We start from the raw sequence: 20,971 nt of genomic DNA on the forward strand, positions 1-20,971 counted from the left end.
CATTCCTCTTGGCTTTTGCAGTGCAAAGAGATGGAGAATAGAGAAAAATTAAGGTGAAATTAAAAGGCGAAACAGCCAGGTATGTTCTCAACATGGATCACAGGGAATGTGGCTCACCTGGGCTGTGCCCAAAGTGCCTCCCCCAGTGGGGGATGGAGCTGGAGCAGTGCACAAAGCTCTGCCCACACTCGGGGCACTCACAGGGCTTCCCTTACCACTGCCTCCGTTGGTGTTGGGTCAAGTGAGAGATCCTGGAGAAGCTCTTCCCACACTGGGGACACTCGTAGGGCCTCTCCCCAGTGTGGATGCGCTGGTGCCTGATGAGGGTGGAGTTGTGCTTGAATCCCTTCCCACAGTCGGGGCAGCGGAAGGGCCTCTCCTCTGTGTGAATCCGATAGTGCAGGAGGACACTGGAGCTGGTCGGAAACCTCTTCCTGCATTTATCACACTCGTAGGGCCTCTCCCCTGTGTGGATGCGCCGGTGGGTGATGAGGGTGGAGTTGCGCTTGAATCCCTTCCCACAGTCGGGGCATTGGAAAGGCCTCTCCTCCCTGTGCATCCAATAGTGCTGGAGGAGACAGGAGCTGTTCTTAAACCTCTTCCCACACTTGGAACACTCATGGGGCCTCTCCTCAGTGTGGGTCCTCTGGTGCCTGATCAGGTGGGAACTCTGGCTGAAGCTCTTCCCACACTCCCCACACTCGTACGGCTTCTCCCCAGTGTGGATCCTCTGGTGCACAATCAGGTGACAGTTCCGCCTGAAGCTCTTCCCACACTCCACGCACGTGTGGGGCTTCTCCCCATCATGGAGCTGCTCACAGAGCACCAGCTCCGAGCTCTGGCTCCATCTCCAGCCGCCTTCCCGGCCCAGGCTGGCTCTTTCCCCCTCAGATCCCCGCCAGCTGCGTTTGCAGCCCCTCCTCGTGCGGCATCTCCGGGGCTTTTCCTCCCTGTTGGCTTCCTGCACCGTGGAGCCGCTCAAAACGGCCTCTTCCACCAGGTTCTGCCGCGGGCATTTGTCCTCCCTGCTCTCCATGCTCAGCTCCCGCTCTGGGGAAGGAAGGACAAGGACAGGATGGGATTTGCCTCTGTGCCACAGGCAAGGGCAAGGAGATCCCCCCAGGGCTGAGCTGCAGCCGGGGCTGTGCTGGGCTGGGAGATGGAGCAGCACAGAGGGGAAAGGGGCACTGACTTCCTCCTCACCTGCCTCAGTGTCCTGGGGCATCTTCCTCTTCCTCGCAGCGTCCCAGGCCTTGGCAATGGTAAATCCTGGTTTGGGGAAAACAAGGGATGAGCGTGTTTGTAGGAGTGTCGGGGGATTGGACAGTCGGGACGGACGGAGACGAGAGAGCTCTGCAGCCAGGTCGTGGAACTTGCGGTTTATTGCAAAGGGCCTGGGTGCAGGGCCCTGCTTGGAGCTGCAAGGCACAGCTCGGAGCAGGCCTGAGAGAAAAGAGGGGTAGAGAGGGTGAGAGGGTAAGAGAGAAAGAGGAGAAGAGCATACGAGAGGGAGGTTCCCGTTACAATACAATCAATCTTCTGTGTTGAATATTCTATTTCTCACTAACCAATCTAGCACAAGATACAAATCCTACAGCATTTAAATACAGCCTGTAAAAATCATTACATCACCATACTGTGTTACATTTTAAACCCTAAAAACTCCTCTTTGGACCCCTTCTATTGAGCTAATAAGGTCTGCTCTGACCCTTGGATCTGTCTGCAAGCAGAGGGAATTGTTTCATCAAAAGGGGATTACCTGCAGTTGAGCCACACCATTGTTTTCCAGTTGTTCACTAACTGAGGTATCTCAGAGCTTGCTTTCATTTTAATCTTCCTTATACTTTTTATGTTCACAAAATCTTTTGCCAGACAATCGTATTTATAAGGCTTTCCTGTTTCATCTTCCCCAAAACACATTGAGTTTGAAGGTCCCTCTGCCCAAGTCCATCTCTACAAGTCACTGGCCATCAGGGCTCCAGAAAAACCTCCCCAACATCCAAGATTCAGCCCTGAAAAAGCGTCCCAGGAGTTCCCCATCCCTGGTCCCTCCTTTCTGGTGTTCAGGGATTCCCCCCTGTCCCAGCTGCTGGGGTCACACTTGGATTGGGGGTCCCCCTTGTCCTCAGTGCCCGGCCTCCCCAGGCTGCTGGCAGTCCCAGCAATGCCAAAAGCTCCCCCCGCTTCCCTCTCCCCATTTCGGGATGCCGGGGCTGTTTGGGCTCCCGGGCTCCCTTCTCCCCTCATTCTCTGCTCTGGGCTGTGAATGAGATGAGGGCTGGTTGTCCCAGACCTGCCAAGTGAGTGCTGGAGTTTCCCACGCTGCGTTTCCAACTTTCCTCGAGGGAAGCAGCCAGTAAAGAGACACAGCGAGTGATAAGAGGAGTGAGAGAATCCCCCGGAGTAACTGGGACTGGGTCTCAGAGAGGGGCTGGACCCCTCGGAGGAAGGGAGCAGAGGAGTTTCCGAGCCAAATCCACTAGGAAACGGGACAAAAGGGGCTCCTAAAAATGCTGTTGGTTTGAGGGATTAGAGAGCCCAAGAGCATCCAGAATGAAAACCTGCTGGGTTGAGGAATTAACATTCCAAGAGCATCCACGGTTGGGCAGAATTCTGTCGGATTGAGGATATGCTCAAGAGCATCTGGGGTTGGACAACACAGCTGGGTTGAGGGATATCCAAGAGCACGGGGACTGGCAAGGATCACCTAAACTTGTAATAGGTGATGTGAAAGTGATGTATATGGTAGAGATAAATCATGCTATTAATGTATAAAATATTGTAGAATCCACATTATGTCTTTTGACCATCCTGGCCAGGAGCAGTGTCTTATTCATATACATCTAGTTCCTGGAATTGGTTGAGATAAACATCGGGGATTTTAATGAAAGAATAGAAGCTTCCAGGGCGATAATCGCTGGCTTCCCCGGGTCACCAAGTCCAGCCAAGAGTGATTTTCGTCTCGACGATTACAGCTGCCACAATGATCCACAGCCCCACCCTGATGCATGTGAATGCTGACTTCCCCAGAGTCTACTGACAACATCAGACACCGGGACTGAGTCTTTGTCCACCTCTGCACAGGTAAAGACACGGTTATGTATGGGAAGAGACACAAAGAACATTCGGTCATCTCTACCTCGAGCAGAATAAACTGTAAAAGATCTCGCTGCGTCACGCAGCATTTGTGAACAGGGGGAGACTCTGACATTCGGAGCTCAGATCCGTGTTCACCCAGCACCAAACCCGGGCTCGATGCTGACCCTTGGCTTTGGTAGTGTAGATGACCGAACTTCAGTCTCACAGACAAATTAATAAATCTTTGCTACATTTTCCTATAGGTTTGGCTCTCGATTTGATAATTTATAACAGAAGGTACCTTATGTTGTCTTGTTGTGTGTGAGAGTGAGTCACACACAAAATCAGCCTCAGCTTCCTGGGCGGGTGGGAAGGGGGGCTGTGCAAAGAGGAGTGTGTGACCCACAAATAAGCCATTGTTCTCCCGGGTGTGTGGGGGCTGTGGCATAAGGTACAGGTGACCTGCAAATGGGCAATTGTCCCCAGGGCGTGTGAGGGGGCCGTGGCTAAAGAGTTTGAGTGACACACAAATCAGCCTCACAGGTGAAAGGCACCGGAGGCTGCAGAGTCAGGGCCCTCCCAGGAGGCACGGAGATACTGAGACCCAGAGGCCACCCCAAGGTGAGGGGGGCCACAGGGACCCGCGATTCTCTGTCAACAGGGATCCACTCTGTGTCCTGAGGGTGGGAAAGAATGTGTGGGAGAGAATGGGAAATAAAAGTGAGTGAATGTAGACGAAGGAAAGTATAGGTAATGTAGATTCTGTATTTTAAGCTTCACTATATCTCCTTGGAGGGAGGTGTATTGTACTGAAAGTAGTGTGAGAAAAAAGATTTTTATTTTTGTGTGTGTAGTTGAAAGAAAAGTGGTATTTATGTTGTTAATGAATGTGAAAAACAGAGGCAGAAGATGAATAGATAAGATCTTGAAAAATGACACAGAAAACCAGTAAGTTGGATACAGGGGAAAAAAGGGGGAAAAAAAATAGAGATGAAATTGCTTGCAAAAGGAGAAAATACAGGGTATGCAGTAGTCAATGGGAAAAAAATGCAAACTATGGAAAAAGGGAAATTAACCTTAAACTAGTAAGCTCAAACTTGTGAATTATATACTTTAAAAAGAGCACTAGAATATTTAAGACAAAATAAAGGAACTATATATATTGATTCAAGGTATGCCTTTAGAGTAGTACATACATTTAAAAAATTTGGAAAGGGAAAAGATTACTTAATTCAAGAAGAAAAGGATTAGTACATGAGGAACTTATTTTAGAGGTTTTAGAGGCATTACAACTGCCTAAAAGAGATAGCTATAGTACATATAATGGAACTCCAAAAGGGAAAGACCCCAGAAAGAAGAGGAAATAATTTGGCAGATCACAGAGCTAAGGATGCAGCAGAAAATGGAGGTGAAAGAGTTATGTTAATATTAACTCCAAAAGAGGAAAAACCAGAAATTCCAAAGTTTAGGGAAGCCGAGAAAAAAGAATTAAACAAGACAGGAAGTGAACAAGATAAATCAGGGAAATGGAAACTTCATTATGGAAGACAATTACTTAATAAAATGTGCTTCTAAGAAAATATTAGAAGACAGGAATCAGAAAACCCACTGGGGTACTCAAGATTTGTGTGATCATTTTTTAAGGAACTACGGGTGCATTGGGATTTTTGGATTTGCAAACAAGTAACTGAAAGATGCTTAATTTGCCAAAGGATAAATAAAAAGGTGATGGGAAAAACAACATTAGGACTTCATGAGTTAGCTCTTTGAGAATTTCAAAGTATCCAAGCAGAAGTTTAGATTTGCTAGGCTCTGGATTTATTTGTAAAAACCTCATTTAATCTAGAAGAGAATATGCCATATGTTAGACACGAGATTTTAGAAGAAAAAAATGTTTAAAATATCAGAAACCTCTGAGAAAAAACAAGAAAAGAAAAAGGGATATGAAAGGGAAGGGAACAAGAGGAAAAATCAGAGAGTGGGATCCTCTGCAGGTCTTGCCCCCTCCGTTCGCAGCCCAGGCGCCTGTCCCGGGTCCCGGCTCGCTGCCCACCTCAGCTCCGCCTGCCCCGGTTTCCATCCCAGGTGCGGCCTCACTGCCCAGGGCAGCTCCACCTGCCCCGGTGCTGACGCTCAATTTGTGTGCCCTGCTCCCACTGCCTGGCCCGCGGCCGCTCTGCCGGCCATGCTGGGGAAGATGGGGGTTGCTCTGTCCTGCCGCCTGCTCCGAGGTCACCGCGCCCACCGCACCCAGGGGGGGTCCCAGCCATCCCATCCCTGGCTGCCCTGCCCGTGCCACCTGCGCTGGGCACCGCCGTTGCTGCCGGGCTCTCCCACCTGCCTTTGCTCTGCCGGCAGCTGCCGGATCAGCCGCCATCAGCCATGTGGGGGCTACCCACGCTCCGCCTCGGACTCCACGGGAAGATCCCCCTCTGCCAATTCCGTCAGCAGACCCTGCCCACACTCCCACCGAGCCTCGGCGGGATATCCTCCCCTGACCGCGTCCTGCTCTGAGTTGCGTCCCCTTGATAACCACAGCTCCGGCTGTTCAGAGAAACTCTCTCTCTCTACAGGAAGCACCTTATTGAAACACTAGGAGCTCAGTTAAAAGGCAGCCCTCTCCAAATTCTTTCCCAGAACACGGGAGAAAGGCTAGAGAAAGTAAAAAAGGGAAAGATTTAGCTGAAGGGATTGGTCTACTTCCGTTCAGAGAGGTTCCCATGGGAGGGATGCGCTGCCCCGCCCCACGGGAGCCACCAGCGCCCCTGCCGGCCATGCCCGGAACTGCACCCAAGGGCAAAGCGCCGCAGCCCAAAGGCCAGGACTGAGTCCGGGCTCTGTTTGCTGTCAGTGCCGCAGCTGTTGGTGTTTGCTTACTTTATTATACACACTAGTAAAGAACTGGTATTCCTATTCCCATATCTTTGCCTGAGAGCCCCTTCGTTTCACTGGTCTAAGCATTAAGAGGGAGGGGGTTTGCATTCTCCATTCCAAGAGAGGCTTTTTCTGCCTTCCCGAGCAGACACCTCTCTTGTAAAATGAGACAAGCACCCACAGACACTGAGGGGGCTGCAGGAGGGGCACAAGAAGGCCCTGCAGCACTTGGGCACAAAGGCACAGCAGGTGAGTGCAAGAAGGGAGCAGCAAAAGGCCAAGCTGAAGGCAAAGGCCAGGGCACAGTTCCTACAGCCCCCGAGGGATCAACCCCAGGGCCCAAGGGGGCCCCAGCACCCAGGGCACGGCTCGGCCACAAGCTCCTGGCAGAGGCATTGCCCTGCTCGGCAGGGGAGAGCCCACCCAAACAGCCCCTGGCAAGGAACCAGGGCTCCAGCTGCAGGGCACAAGGACACTGCAAGCACAGACAGCAGCACCCTCAGGACCAGCAAGTCCACCCCTTGATGGACATGCATTGGCAGGGCTGTCACAGCTCCCATCACACCAGGAACCCTCCACACTGCAGCCCTTGAGAACATTCAGGGTGGGTCTGCATTGAGAGGAGGCATTTTCTGATGGATACAGGGGCCTCTCAATCCACTATAAATCTTAGACCTAAGGGGGGGGAAATGCTAAAAATATGTTTAATTAGTTAGGGGATAAGTGGGAAAGATGTATGGCTTTATTCAATCAATGTAAGTAGATCCGGGAGATGGGTTTGAAAAGCGTGAATTTTTATTTGCTCCTAATTGTTATCGTGATTTACTGAGAAGGGATTTGATCGCTAAACTCGTAACACAAATTAATATTATAAAAAGGGTTACAGAGGCCGGTTCTGTTGTACCTCTGTGTCAAATGTCTGTCCAGGCCTATGCTGAAGTGAACCCTGTAGTTCTGGCAGCCCCAGGAAAATAGGGAAAATTAGATATGGAGCCTCTCCAAAGCACTCTGAAGCAACCAGGACAAGTGGCATCTAAAAGCAACACCCTGTCCTAGGGGAGGGAAGGAAGGGGAATCAGACACAGCGCAGGTCACTGCCCCATGCTCAGCTCAACCCGCGGAGCTGTGGGTGCTTGTGAGAGCCTGGCACTGAAATGCCCTGAGCAGGAAGGATTCAATATCTTCTGCTGACACCATGGCACCTAACAGGGGGGCAAAAGCAATTCTCACTGCTTCAGCAACCACTGGAGCAGATATCAAGGGATATTCTCCCACAGGAAGCTGGGCTGGCACAGAGACTGCCCTGGCACTTTGCTGTTGCCAACACCCAGCCAAGACATCGGCCCCTGCCTAAGGAGTGCAAAGCAGCACCACTGGTGGCCAAGGGGCCCATGCCAAGTGTCCCTGAGGCCAGAAACAGCCGCCAGCACAGCTCAACACGGGGGGACCCCTCAGCCTGGCCTCAAGGGCTCTGAAGCCCCGGAGATTTGCACTTCCCGCCTGCAGCAGGAGGATGGGAGGCCGCCCCTGAGCCTGCCCTGAAGGCAACGCAGCAGCAGCCAGGGCTCCACAGCGGGCCAAGCCCCTGCGCCTGCCCACAGATCCTCGCCTGGAATCCTCTGCAATCCTGGCCACCCTCCTCTGCCATCTCCAGCCACTGAGCTCTGGGGCTCACTGACACCCACACTCTGGGCTGCCTGCCATTGCACTGCTGCAAAATGTACCAAGTTTGTTCCTTTTAAATCTTATTTCTTTGCTCAGGCTTGGTTTGTCTTTGCCTTTGGGAAATGAATTTTAAAGCTTTTATTTAAAGGGTGTTATACCACTCAATGGAGATGAGTTTAACATTCAAACAGACTGGGAATACCCATCAGCAAACAACAACCAACAACTACCCCAGGCACTGCCCCCGGCAGAGCTGGAGACACCTGGGCTGGAAAAGGCTGCGAAGGAAATCCAGGAGTGTGGAGACTGAATTCACACATCAGAGGGGAAGAAATCCGGGTCCAACAGGCAACCAAATACTAAAAACTTATACAACTTGGAAGCAATGAACATTAAACCAGTGGATTTAGATTGGTCCAGACTACATAAAGTTTAGGAAAAATTTAGTAAATCTCACATGGCATGGAATGATTTTCTCTGCACAGTTGGGCTATTTGTGAAAGAAATTATTTCTCTTGCACATCCTGGCCAGAACCAAGGAATGTATTGACTCTCTAACACTAAAGAGATTCTTGGAGAGTTTTTGTTTTCCCTGAAGTTTCAGTGGCAAAATTACAACATGGGAAAAATTTTTCATAATATTCCCACTTTATATTGTCAGGTGGGTTTTTGGACAGAAGTGTGAGAATCACTTTTTGGTCTGGGTTTTCCCACGTTCGCCTTTATGTTGCATTTTGCCAAATCGAAGAGATTTACCTGTAATACTTTGAACATAAATAGTTAATACATTTTTTTTAAAATCAGATTCTGGGGGGGCCACATGTGACTCACCAGATGGCTGCCCTGGAAGAGAAGCTTCATTCCAGGCAGCCTCCAGAAGAGCTTTAGAAATGCAAATGAACACTGCTGGGCAAAGTGTGGACAATGTACCTGGGTCCCTTGCCCGGGGCAGGAATTGGGCTGATTCCCTCTGCCCCTCACCCCAAGCTCTGCCTGCTGGCACTGATGGAATTTGCACAGCTCGAGGCAGAGCCCAGGGTGAGTGAATGTTATGGTTTGGGCCTGGCAAAGCCAGAGCCCCCATGAGTCTACCTCTACCTGATATCTGCTGTGAGATGTGAGCAGGAATAAGCAAAGTAGGCTCCAACTTAAACATAAAGAAAAGTTTATTAGCTAAACTACATGGAATTACTAAACTACACACAATTACTAAACTACACATACACAAAAGAAAAAGAAATCACAAGGAGAATGAAAACTACACAGAAACACTTCCCCCTCCTCCTCCAGATCCCAGTACAATTCATCTCCCAAAATTATCCACACTCCCAAAATTATTCACACTCCATCTGGCACTACCCTTTAAAAAAAAAATCAAATCTTCAGCTTATGAGGAGTAGACGGAGTCCTTCCTTGTACCACGGACTTCTTGTCACAATTAGCACACCGCCCGGAGTCCTGCTATCTCGTGACATCTCCTTTCCATGCCAAGGTGCTCTCACCACCAGGCATGGGATGAGGCAGAGGCCTGCTTTCAGGGTGTGCCTTTTAAGGATGCCTCGTCTCGTTCCAAGCAGAGCACACTCTCATCTCTGGGACCTTTGTCCCCCCCATTTCTTCTATACCCCCTGGGGCTGAGGGGTCTCAACATCAAACTCTCCTGGCTCCGAGCCTCCGCTTCCCCCTGCAATGCAGCCTCTGTATCACCAGGAGACAGTCCATGGATCTACAACAAAAGTCCAGCAAAGTTGCCACTCCATCTTCCCCCATTCCTTCAACATTTCTCTTTCTCTTTGCTAGACCACCTTACTGGCCTGTTTCTTCCTTCATCTTCCACTCTTATCCTTTTCCTAGGAAAGGTAATGATCCGTGAAGCTCTCACTATCCACAAGGGTTAAAGGCTCTCTCAGGCCGCTGGGCTGCTCGCTGCCCCCCCACCTTCTCCTCCCAGCCGTGCTGCCGGCACATGATATCAAGTTTCAAAGTAACAGGGTAACAGCACAGGCTGCATTCTCTCCGTCTCCAAAAAGGGGGGGGGGGGGGGGTAAACAGGTCGCTCGATGCTCCCCCCACCCTTCCACCGAATCCGGGCCTACCGTATATGGGCCACGTGGCTTTCCCCTCTCCCAGCCCAGCCAGCAACTGGGCCGGGGAAGGGAGGCCCAACCATCCACGCAGGAAATCCCAAAAGCACTCTGAAGGACAAGAGCCCTGCTTTTAACTCCTTGGGTTTGTAGTCTCAAGAGGCGGATCCAATGCTCCACTGGTCAAACCAGGTGCTCATCTTAAAATCCGAACACCCATTGGTAACCACAGCAAAACAACATATCCCAGATGTCCCATTTCTGGTCAAACCACGACAGTGAAGCAAAATGAAAATTTTTCAGGATGGAAATCCATTTTAATTTAAGTGAAATGTACATTTTTGAGTTGAGTCTGTAGTTAGAAACCATAGTTATTTAGCTAGACTGCAAGGTCTAAGCTCAGTGGAGTTACTTCAGCGAAGGACAGAGATAATGGCGGGATACAGAAGATGATAGAAGGAGACAGAGACTGCTGTAAGGGCAAGTCAACCTGACCTCGGAATTTTTTCTGATACAAAGGAACTAGTGGTAAATGTCACACGAAACCCATAAAAATGAATATGTATGAACCTATTGTGAAACTGTATGCATATGTATTTAAGAGAGAGATAAAAAGAGACCTGAAGTTCTCAGAGGTACGCATGCCTTTTTTGAAGAGAGCAATCTCCGCATGCATCCAGCGCTGTAATAAACGTACCAACTTTACAACTTTGACAAAGTTGTAGAGTTTTCTTCTTTTCTCCGCAAAACATTATGGTGAGCCAAGTCAGGAGTTCTCTGTCCCTGCAGGGGCGGGGGGATAGACAGACCTCCAAGGTGCTCCCTAAGATTTTTTTCCTAGTGGGGCTCCGCTCATCTCGACTTGCCTCCTGCGAGGACAGACAAGGACCTGCTGGCTGCGGAGGAGAATACGGTATGTACTGAGGGGCCCCCAGGAGAAAAGAGAGCTAGGGAGTAAATCACTCAGAGACGTCTGGGTGTAGCTGGTGGAGCAGCTGGATTAGAGACGGGGGTTCGTTGTTCTGATAGAGCAGCTGCTAGCGACCCTGGGGGTGGGTCGAGTGGACGTCTATGTGTGTGTATGTGTGTAGTGTCCGGACACTGTATTGGGGGTTCATTGTCTGATAGACCAGCCACTAGCGACCCTGGGGGTGGGTCAAATGAATCTCTATATGCGTGTGTGTGTCAAACACTGTGTCGCTGTATGGTTAATGCATTGTGTGGTCAGTGCACTGTGTTTCTAATCGTGCAAGTGTATAAGTGTACGGTGTATAAGAGAGAGTAGATCTACAGTGTCCTACAATGCGGGGAGGGTGAGTACTACCCGTGTTTGAAGCAGCCGAGTGAGGCCTGAGGCGCCGGCTGCAGCAGGCTGTGGGGGCAGGGAGAGAAGTGCCCTATGGAGAAGCGGGTGGAGAAACGTCAGTGACTGTACTTATTGTGTTTAAATGTAGTGATTTGTGTTGATTTGGTACATTTTAACCGTGAGTACGAGCTCAGAGAGTTCCTTTGCCCTGAATGTTTGGACTCGATCTCTGGACTGTGTGCTGTTATTTTGATTTGTGTCCAGGGAAAACTGATGTGAGTAAATGCTGAATTATGGTATGCTATGTTGTGTTGAGAAAAGGGGCACTTTGAGAGATATGCCCTTTCCCAGTGATTTTGTGTGGTGATTTTCTTCCACTGCATTGTGGTAATTTGATTCTCGGATTGTATAGTGGTGTTTGTGGAGATTTTCAGATTTTGTTTGCAACAAGAGTAGCATTTTACACAGAAGAACTATGGTATGGTGATTTATGTTTAACTATAGTAAAGCAAATTTAAGGAATTCCAAGAATTCTCCCCTCACAGCAATTCAAGCCCTGGCTCTAGTGAATTTGAGATAAAGGGGGGATGCGTGTGTCTGTGTCTGTGGGCGTATCAGAGTTTCTGCTGTGACAAGCACAACCTTTCTGCAAGGCATTAAAACAAGTGTAAGTAGACACCGTGCTTAATTAGATTGTGCAAGAAGAGAACTAGAAAGGACTGATATTTTGTAAAACAGAGTTTAGATAGAAGAGATGAATGAGTTTATGAGACTTCAGCTGGTACTATAGTAAGTCTGGACTGGGAACAGCCTGCTGTAGGGATTTAGAGTTCTCTGTAATAAGCAGAATAGCCTGCCTCTGTGGGCAATTCCTTCGGTGCATCAAGAGGCTGGCACACTGCATTAGTATTGTTGCAGTGCAGTGTTTGTGAGAAACGCTGGTATTGCTGTTCTAATAAGCATCAGGGCACATGCCCAGAGTGTAAATTAAAGGTTTCTGATCAAGCTGATTCAGAACCTAAGATCTTAAAGCTCGTGTGTGGGAAATCACATCTGATACCTGCCATCTGGAGCTCTGTGTGTGTGTGTGTGTGTGTGTGTGTGTGTGTGCAGGAGGAAGACTAAGAAACTACTGTGAAGCTTTGTAAAGACAAGTTTGGGTGGAAGCGAGATAGGGCAAGGAGAAAGAGATAATGAGAACTGACCAGAGCAAAGAGGTTGCTCAACTAGCCCCTTTTAGGAGGGGCTCACTGGGAGAAGGCTGCCAGTAGGAGCAGCTCAGAAAATAAGAAGATTTATAATATTTCATTGCAGTTAATACTGTTTTAAAATAGGAAGGTAAATGGGATGGGGTTTTGTATGCTGATATGTCTTTTTGTTTTAAGAAATCACCCAGAATGGCAAAGAGACTGTGAGATCAGACCGCCCCCTGGTCTTGGCCCTTGAAAAGGAAGACAAGGCAAAGAGAAAGTAAATCAAACGTGTTGTTCAGCATGCAGCATAAGATAGCAACATATGAAGTCAAACAAAGATTATCATGCTGAAATGCAAAGTGATTACAGTTCACAAAATGAGTACATATGATTTGTTAAAGGCTCCTCCCAAGGTAAGGGAGGAAGGATAAAGATGACCTCCCCAAAAGGGAAGAAGGCTTAGGCTCCAAAAGTATACCCACTTGAACCCATCCCCCTCCTGGCAGTTCAATTTCATCCAGAACTAGGATGTAACAGACCCCTCTGCAAGAGGCAGTGAGATCAGAAGAAAGAAAAGGGTAGAATTTTAGTCAACACAAGGGCCATATATTCAGTTTTAAATAAAGCTTTAGTACTTGTGGAAAATGTTTAGGTTGTAGTGCAGGGAACAACTGGCCAGTCTGAGAAGGAATACTTTTGCAAACCTTTAAAGTAACATGTGTTCTATGTGTACTTAGAAGCTTTTGTACAATTCGCTCCATTTGCTAAACATTCTCAAATGAGAAAGGTTACTCTGGAGGCAAATGATATAAAGATGTTAGGCTTAACATTAACAGCCATTGAAATTAAGAAAGACATTAGTAAAGAGATACTAGAATAAGTAAATAAGTGTTTTCGAGGGTATGGGCCTCTGCTGTACCAGGAAGGGTGAAAAATGCCCCCACATAGTAATCAAGCTTAAGGAAAGAACACAACCAGTGAGAATTGAGCAGTACCCTCAAAAGGAAGATAGGCAAGGAATCAGCCCAATAATTGATAGTACTGGATTGAGGGCTGTCAATAAGATAACACAGAATTTATACCCTGTGGTAGCAAATCCATATACTTTACTAACTTGTTTAACACCTGAGCTAACCTGGTTCACTGTTTTAGGCCTAAGAGATGCCTTCTTTTGCCTCCCTATCCACGAAGCCAGCCAGAAAATTTTTGCATTCAAACACAGCTCACATGGTCCATGTGCCTGAAGGCTTCAAAATTCCCCACTCCGATTGGAAAACAGCTTGCATAGACCCAGAGTCCCGGGAAGCTCCACAAGAGGAAAGAAGGCTGTTGCAGTACGTGGATGATCTTCTAGTAGCCACTCAGATGAGGGAAGCCTGGACGGTAAGCCTTTTGAATTTCCTAGGACTCCAAGGATGCAGAGTCTCAAAGAAAAAGGCACAGGTAGTGAAACAGAAGGTAATCTACCTGGGGTAAGGAGTGCTGAGCAGCAGGCTTTAAGGCAGGGAAGACATAGGCCAAACCCCGAAACCCCAGACAACGAAGGAACTCCCAACCTTCTTAGGCATGGCAGGGTGGTGCCGGCTGTGGGTTTATAGTTATGCACTGCTCGTCAGACCCCTCTATGCTCTTATTGCCGATGGAAACAGAGATCTCCAGTGGACAAAAGGAGCCACACGGGCCTTTCACCAGCTAGAGAGTGTCCTTATGTCAGCTCCAGCCTTGAGACTTCCAGATGTAAGTAAACCATTCTTTCTATTTTTCCATGCAAGGAATTGCCCTGGGAATACTGGCTCAGGACTTGGGTCCATACCGAAGGGCAGTTGCTTACTTCTCTAAGCAACTAGATGCAACAGCCAAAGGATGGCCAGGCCGCCTCAGAGGTGTAGCAGCAGTTGTGCTGAATATTGAAGAAGCACCCAAGTCTACCCTGGGACAAAAATGACTGTGCTAGTGTCCCACACAGTGTCCACAGTACTGGAAGTAAAGGGTGGCCACTGGCTTTCACCACAGAGGTTTCTCAAATACCAGGCCATCATGGTAGAGCAAGATGATGTAGAGATAGTGGTGACTAATATTGTCAACCCAGCCTCTTTTCTCAGTGGAATCAAGGAGAAGCAGTACACCACGATTGCCTGGAGACCATTGAAGCTACCTACTCCTGCTGCCCAGACTTAAAGGACACTCCTTTGGACGATGCAGAGAGCTGGCTCACTGACGGGAGCAGCTACATTGCCAGTGGAAAGCGACATGCAAAGTACACAGTGACTACCTGCAGAGAGGTAATAGAGTCTGGACCCTTACCAACAGGTACCTCTGCACAGAAGGCTGAGATAAATGCATTGACCCATGCCTTAGAAAAGCTAAAGGCATTCAGAGTCGTGCATGCGCATGGAGCCATCTGGAAGGAGAGGGGACTGCTCAACTCACAAGGGAAGAAGAGACAAACTGGCTGCTGGAAGCAGTTCAGCTACCTGAAAAAGCATATTAAGGCACACCAGAGAGTGAGCTTAAAATTGGAGGAAAGAAATGAGCTGGCGGATGGAGAGGCAAAGAAAGCAGCAAAGGGTGAGGTAATTATGGACAGATTTTCCTCGAAGGTAAGCCATAATACAATAATACTAATCAAAACAGACATACAACTACAAGGGGTGCGTCACCCTGGTTTTTTAGGATTTTCTATGCCTTCTGATGTTGACATTCTTGTAGTGAACTTTCTCACACACTTTCTGTAAATAAGTCATTGTTTTGCATTCCTTGATGGAGGAGGAGAGAGTTGAGGGACTGTTGGTTTAACCAGTGTCATTGGAGAGGTGTCACTGTCACCCTCCAATCCGCTGTCACTTTTGTAAAACTATAAATATTGGAGTCAGAAAATAAACTTCCCTTTTTTCCTTCACCTTGAGAACGGTTGCGTGCTTGTGTTCTTTCGTGTCCTACAGCGACATCTGGTGACCGCCCAAGTGCTCCTCACCACCTTTGCTGCAATCAAGATTAAGGAACAAAGCACCTAGATCCATCATTCCCGAGTGAAGAAGGCTCCTGAGGCACTTTAGAAAGTTACAATGGGTAACAACAAACTGAAATTAAAACTTTCTCGAGAAAATAAATAGAGTGTGAGTAAAATGATAAGCACAGTGTAATAATCCCCCAAAGAACAGAACGACTTGTCGTTGAAATAGATAATCAAGTAGGTGTAGCTTAGAGAGTTGTGTCATTTATGATTATTGCTGTAACCACAGCTGATGCAGCACCACTTCCATATCACGTGACTAGTATATAAGTGCCAAGGGAAAGCCTATGATTTTAACTCCCCTAAGTCTCTGGGTCAAATGCTAAAAATTACAAATGCCACTGTGTAAGAAAGAAGAAATGTTTGGGGGATGTAAATCTGTGTTTGTCCAAGACAGATTCCATGAATCTCACCAAGAATTCTAAATACTGTGACAAATGCTTAACTAGCTGCTCTGAGTTTAGACTTAGATACAGAGCAAAGTATTTCTCACTTTGAAATGCATCCCATTAACCAGAAAACCTTGCCTGTGTATACAAGACAAAGTTGTATCTGCCTCAGAGCAGCATGCCCCACTATAATAGTTGATGAGATGACAGTGAAGGAAACTCAATTTAACTTGTGCATTTGTAACTTTGTTAAAATCAAAGGATGTGCTTTTTCCTATCAGGCACCTGTCGTATCATACCAACATAGAAAGGCGAATTTGATCACTGTCCAAGAAATATTGCCTGTGCCCATAGGGATGAACTTAACTTTGGTTACCAAATTGTTAAAACATTATGAATTAAAGAAAATTGTTAAAAAAGTTAAAGATAAAAGGAAAAGAACTTTCATTACAATACACCATGACACAGAGACTATATGGAAAGTATTTAAAAGATTGGAAAAAGGCCCATCCCATCATTAGTGGGATGTGCTTTGTGAGCAGTCTCCAATGGCAACTGACTTGCTCAGTACCTTCGTTCATCCAATTATTGTTTTACTTCTCTTGGTTAGTTTAAGGGGTTGAATTAAGATTTAAAAAATTTAAGATTTTAGCTGAGGGTTAGAACCAATTCATATTGAAGTCAGATACACCAACAACTGGTTAATGATTATTAGATGCTTAAGTTAAAGCTAATTGTTACATTATGAGCTCATTTGTAGAAGGAAGAGGAGCAAGTGAACCAACATAGGAACATATTGAAACCAGCAGAACAATGCCCAGCACCTGGACTCTGTGTCAATCCATCACGAAGCAGGGGGCCTTGGATTGTGCCAGAGGGTCACAGAGACCTGACCAAGACCTTCCTGACTTCATCCCTGGGACCACTGACCCAATTTGGGACCACTGATCCAATTCAAGGGAAGAACTGCGCACACGTGAAGGACTAATAACCTCATTTTAATACAAAGCGGGGATGGGAGGTGCTGGGGTTATGCATATGTATTATTTTGGGAAATAAATAGAAGGCAAAAATCCTTGTGTGGTGCAGTCACGCATTTCAAGAATGACCCCTTCCAGGCCACCCACCGGCGTAATAAACATACCACTTTCTAACTTTAACTAGTTAGTCTTTGTCCCTGATTTTCAGTTTTAATGATTAAGTGACAATGCTATAGATCCAAAATTGTCTACATCTGGGACTGCACAAAAGATTATGTGCATACAAAATAATAAGAAAGACCACTTGGAAGAAGCAAAAATTATTTATGAAAAGAAAAGCAAATAATGGAGGATAGAAAAAAAGAAATACTGCTCAAGCCAAATTATTTGTAAAAAGGGAAGAGGAAAGATTATTATAGATGCTTATTATATTGTTATATTAAGAGGAATCTTATATGTACAATGTTAAAATAACTATGCTCTTATTTCTGCTGTTAATAAAAACTTAGACATGGCAGTAGTGGTAGCTGATCTAGTCAGGAGTGAACTGTCTGTTTGGTCGGGATAACATCCAGTGAACACGTCATGAGCACCCTGCTATTGATGTGCCAACTATCAGCATCTGCCGTCTGAAGAAAGTGTGGACCAAGGCCCAGAGTGGAAGTGATCAAGAGAGGGAACCAAAACCACAGCCAAGAAACACACATGCTCTAAAAAGGCAGAGCTGAGGAGGAGCCATGCTAAACAGTTCCTGAAATATGTAAACTAGATGGTGGATATGCATAAGAGTCTATGAATATGCAACAGGCTGATGTAATAGAAATGGTATAAAAAGGGTGTTTCCCAAACTAGCAGGGCTGCTCTTGGCTTAGTACCAAGATGCACTGAGCCGTAATTTTTGTTTTGCTGTCTCTGTCTCCTACTGTCCTTTATTAAAGTTTTAAATTTTAACAGGAAAGTGAACCGTGTTTTTCACAAGGGAAGATGGAACCTTAACGTGTATCGGTCCCTGGTTGCCAAGTGCTGGTCGTAGTGGAGATTGTAAAACCGGTTCTTTTGTCTTTTTTGATCTAGTACGTTTCACCATGGGGCTACACTCTTTGATGGCTTTTCTCACGATCTTTCCCCTCCTTCGCTTGCTCAAGGCTGCAATGAGTTCATCAATTTCACCTTCCCCGGAGCTGCTGGAGCAGGAGCTCCCTGGTTCGGCTGACCCTGTTGTACCATATAATCTATTTTGCCTCCCCCCGATCCTAGGGAGCCCCACGCGGGATTTGCTGCGTCTTTTAACCCGGGCTGCGCGTCCGCCCGCGCCGGTGACGTCATCCCCCGCAGCCGCATCCCGGCGTTCAGGGTTGCCATGGAAACTGACAGGGCTGGGAGCGGAGAGACCCCGCCCCCATGGGAGGTTCCCTCCCCGCCCTCTCGGCACAAGGCTCCGCCCCCGGCTCCTCCTCCTCCTCTCGGGGCGGTGCCGTGGGCGGTGCCCGCCATCCCTCCCCTCCCCTCTCCCGGCACAAGGCTCCGCCCCGGCTCCTCCTCCTGGCCCGGGGCCGGCGCCGTCCCTGCCTGCCCGGGCTCGCCTTTCCCCGTCCTTCCCCGGCTGGGCCCCGTCTGAGCTGCGCCTCCCCCGCCCCCCGATCGTGTCGGCGCTGGCGGCGGGGGGGCGGTGGCGGCGGGGGGGGCGCGCCTTGGCCCGGACCCGACCGACCCCACCCTCAGGGCGGGAGAGACTCGATCTGAGCCTTCTTCCTCCCTTGTTTTACTTTTGTTTACCAATATTGCCTCTTTTTCCCCTTTTCTCCCCTTTTCCCTTTCAGACTAAGGGATGCTCTTCCTTTTGCTTTGCTGCTGGGCTCCGCTGACATGCTGGCACCATAAAGAGCCTCGCATACTCCAGCTCACCTGAGCACCCTGAGGATTTATCCTCGCGTCTACGGGAAATCACACTTGATATTAATCTCTTATCCCAACTACCAAACTCGGGCCTCTAGCTCCTCTATATCGCGGCCAGATCTTTTCTGAGAGTCCAATGAGTTTGCATTTGAAAAACAAGGCTCCCCCCGGTAAGGGCTCCCCAGTTTCTCAGTACTAATCTCAGGGGACTGTCTCTCGGGATATTATCACTACAGCACTCGCAGCAGAATATACACACGGAATTTTAACAGCTCGAGTAGAAATTAAAAGAACCAACGAGAGAGAGAAAGAGCGAGATTCCGATCGCGGCGCTCCGGAGCGGCGGTGCGGGAACGATCCCTGCGCCAGCACTGCCGGCCCCAGGCCAAGCCCAGCCCCGCAATCCAACCCCGCTGCTCACAGCGCCCGCCCTCCCCGGCCCGGGGCGCAGCGAGCCCCGCACCCGCTGCGCTCCCGAGCACAAAACGCCCCTTCCCACCGCGCTCACCCGATAAACACAGCGCCCCTGCAGCCGCTCACGCCTCTCTCGCTCCTCCCGAGCTTCTCGGCCTCCCGCACCCTCTGCCCCGCACCTGGGCCCCGCCAGTGCCGCGGGCTGGCGGCAGCAGCTGCACCTTCCTCTGCCTCTGCTCCAGCCCTGCCCAGGTGCCTCGGCTCCCTTCGTGTTCGCCACAAACTGAGGCCTCCACAAGGCTGACCTAGAACAGAGGCCAGACACGGTTACACAATAAAGCAGGCATTTGTTAAAAGGCCTCCATGGATACACCTTGGGCAGAACAAGAGCCCAGCCAGGGCTACGCTCAAGATGGACCAAAATGGCCACAAAATGGATGGCCGGTCACGAGGTCTGTCACTTTTATAAGTTCTGCTCCATTTGCATATTGGAGTTAATTGTCCAATTATGTCTTTAGATGATGGAGTCCCATCCTTCTTGTTTTTCTCTCTTCAGTGCCCATTGTTTATGCTCTTGGGCCTGAAGTTTGGATTATGTGTCCTTGAGTTCACAGCTAGAAAGGAATTGTTTTGTCTCCCTGCTCTGTGAACAGAGCTCAGCATCCCTTAATATGAAGCCCAGACCCACAGAGTAAAGCAGCACAGAATCTGAAAAAAAGAAAAGCCAAAACCTGAGGCATCAAATCCATGAGAGCCCCCCACACACTCACCACGCCTCCCCCTCGGCACCCCCCAGGCCCTCCCCATTGATTGAAGCCCCCAAAATGCTCCCAGGCCTGAGCCCCTCAGCCCTCCTGAACCCCTGGCCCATGTTCTCACCTGGGAAACCCCAAATCTTTGTGAATTCTCAACTGGGATTACCCAATTCCCTGGAAACCTCACCTGGGACCCCCAAAACCTCCCCTGGGAGCTCCAAACCTCACCTGGGAACTCCAAACCTCAACTGAGACCTCCCAAAATGCTCCGGGACCACCCAACCCCCACCCAGAAGCCCCCAAACTCCACCTGGGATCCCCCAAGACCCCCAAAACACTGGTGACAGTGGGACAGAACTGGTGGCACTGGGTTGGTGACACTGGAATGGAACAGGTGGCACCAGGTTGGTACCACTGGAATGATGACACAGGGCTGGTGGCACTGGGACAGCCCTGGGGACACTGGGGTGGTGAAAGTGGGATGAAACTGGGGACACAGGTGGTGACACCAGGGCTACCCTGGTGGCACTGGGCAGGTGCCGCTGGGATGGATCTATGGACAGTGTGAGGGGACTGGTGGCACAGGGACAGGGGTACTGGGCTGGAACTGGAGACACTGGGAGGGGACACTAGGATGGGGACATTAGGAAGGGACTGGGGACACTGGGCTGGTTGCACTGGGGTGGAACTGGTGACACTGGGACACAACTGGTGACACAGCGGACAGAGGGGACAGGGGGGACATGAGGGTGACAGAGGGGACACGGGGGAATGGAGGAGACACAGAAGGTGGTGGGAGGGGACAGGGTGTCTCAAAGGGGACAGGAGGGTGTGGCAGGAAGGGGGAAAGTGACAGAGGGGTGGAGGGGACCAAGGGCGGCAGCGGGGCAGAAAGCGGGGGGTGGCAGATGGCATTAGGGGCTGACGAAGAGACAGAGGGGACAGCAGACGCCTCCAGGGAGGGGACAAAGGGGCCACCCCAGGAGGCCACAAGTGCCACCAGGTCCCTGACACCTCTCCTGTTCCCTTCCCAGTGCCTGGAGGCTGTGGTGGCCGTGGGCAAGGTGGCAGCCACTGTGACCAGGCCACAGAGGGGCATGTGGCAGCGCGTGTCCCCAAAGTCCCTGAGTGCAAACCTGGGGAGATTCACCTGGTACCTCCATAAGACCCTCAACTATCACGCTGTCACCTTCCTGGGCCACTCCAGTGTCCCCTCCCTGGGTCAGGCCCTGGCACCACCCTGGGACCACCTGGGCCGATATGAGAGCCGCAGGCAGCACCTGGTGGCCTAGTGGGACTCGTCGGATGTCTCAAGAACAGCTGG

General features: G+C 49.2%; 2 long non-coding RNA genes across 2 annotated transcripts; one reads left to right on the forward strand and one right to left on the reverse strand.

Moving 5' to 3' along the window:
• Positions 1-1,019: 1,019 nt before the first annotated feature.
• Positions 1,020-19,091, reverse strand: LOC134432860 (uncharacterized). The gene is made up of 3 exons (XR_010031424.1): positions 18,987-19,091; positions 1,204-1,269; positions 1,020-1,050 (listed from the first exon to the last, which is right to left on the reverse strand). It is a non-coding gene; the product is annotated as an uncharacterized LOC134432860 (long non-coding RNA).
• LOC134432856 (uncharacterized) lies at positions 13,643-17,533 on the forward strand. The gene is made up of 2 exons (XR_010031420.1): positions 13,643-15,269; positions 16,363-17,533. It is a non-coding gene; the product is annotated as an uncharacterized LOC134432856 (long non-coding RNA).
• Positions 19,092-20,971: the final 1,880 nt, after the last annotated feature.

This window comes from Melospiza melodia (genome assembly GCF_035770615.1).
Source record: "Melospiza melodia melodia isolate bMelMel2 chromosome 7 unlocalized genomic scaffold, bMelMel2.pri SUPER_7_unloc_1, whole genome shotgun sequence".
Lineage (NCBI taxonomy): Eukaryota > Metazoa > Chordata > Aves > Passeriformes > Passerellidae > Melospiza > Melospiza melodia.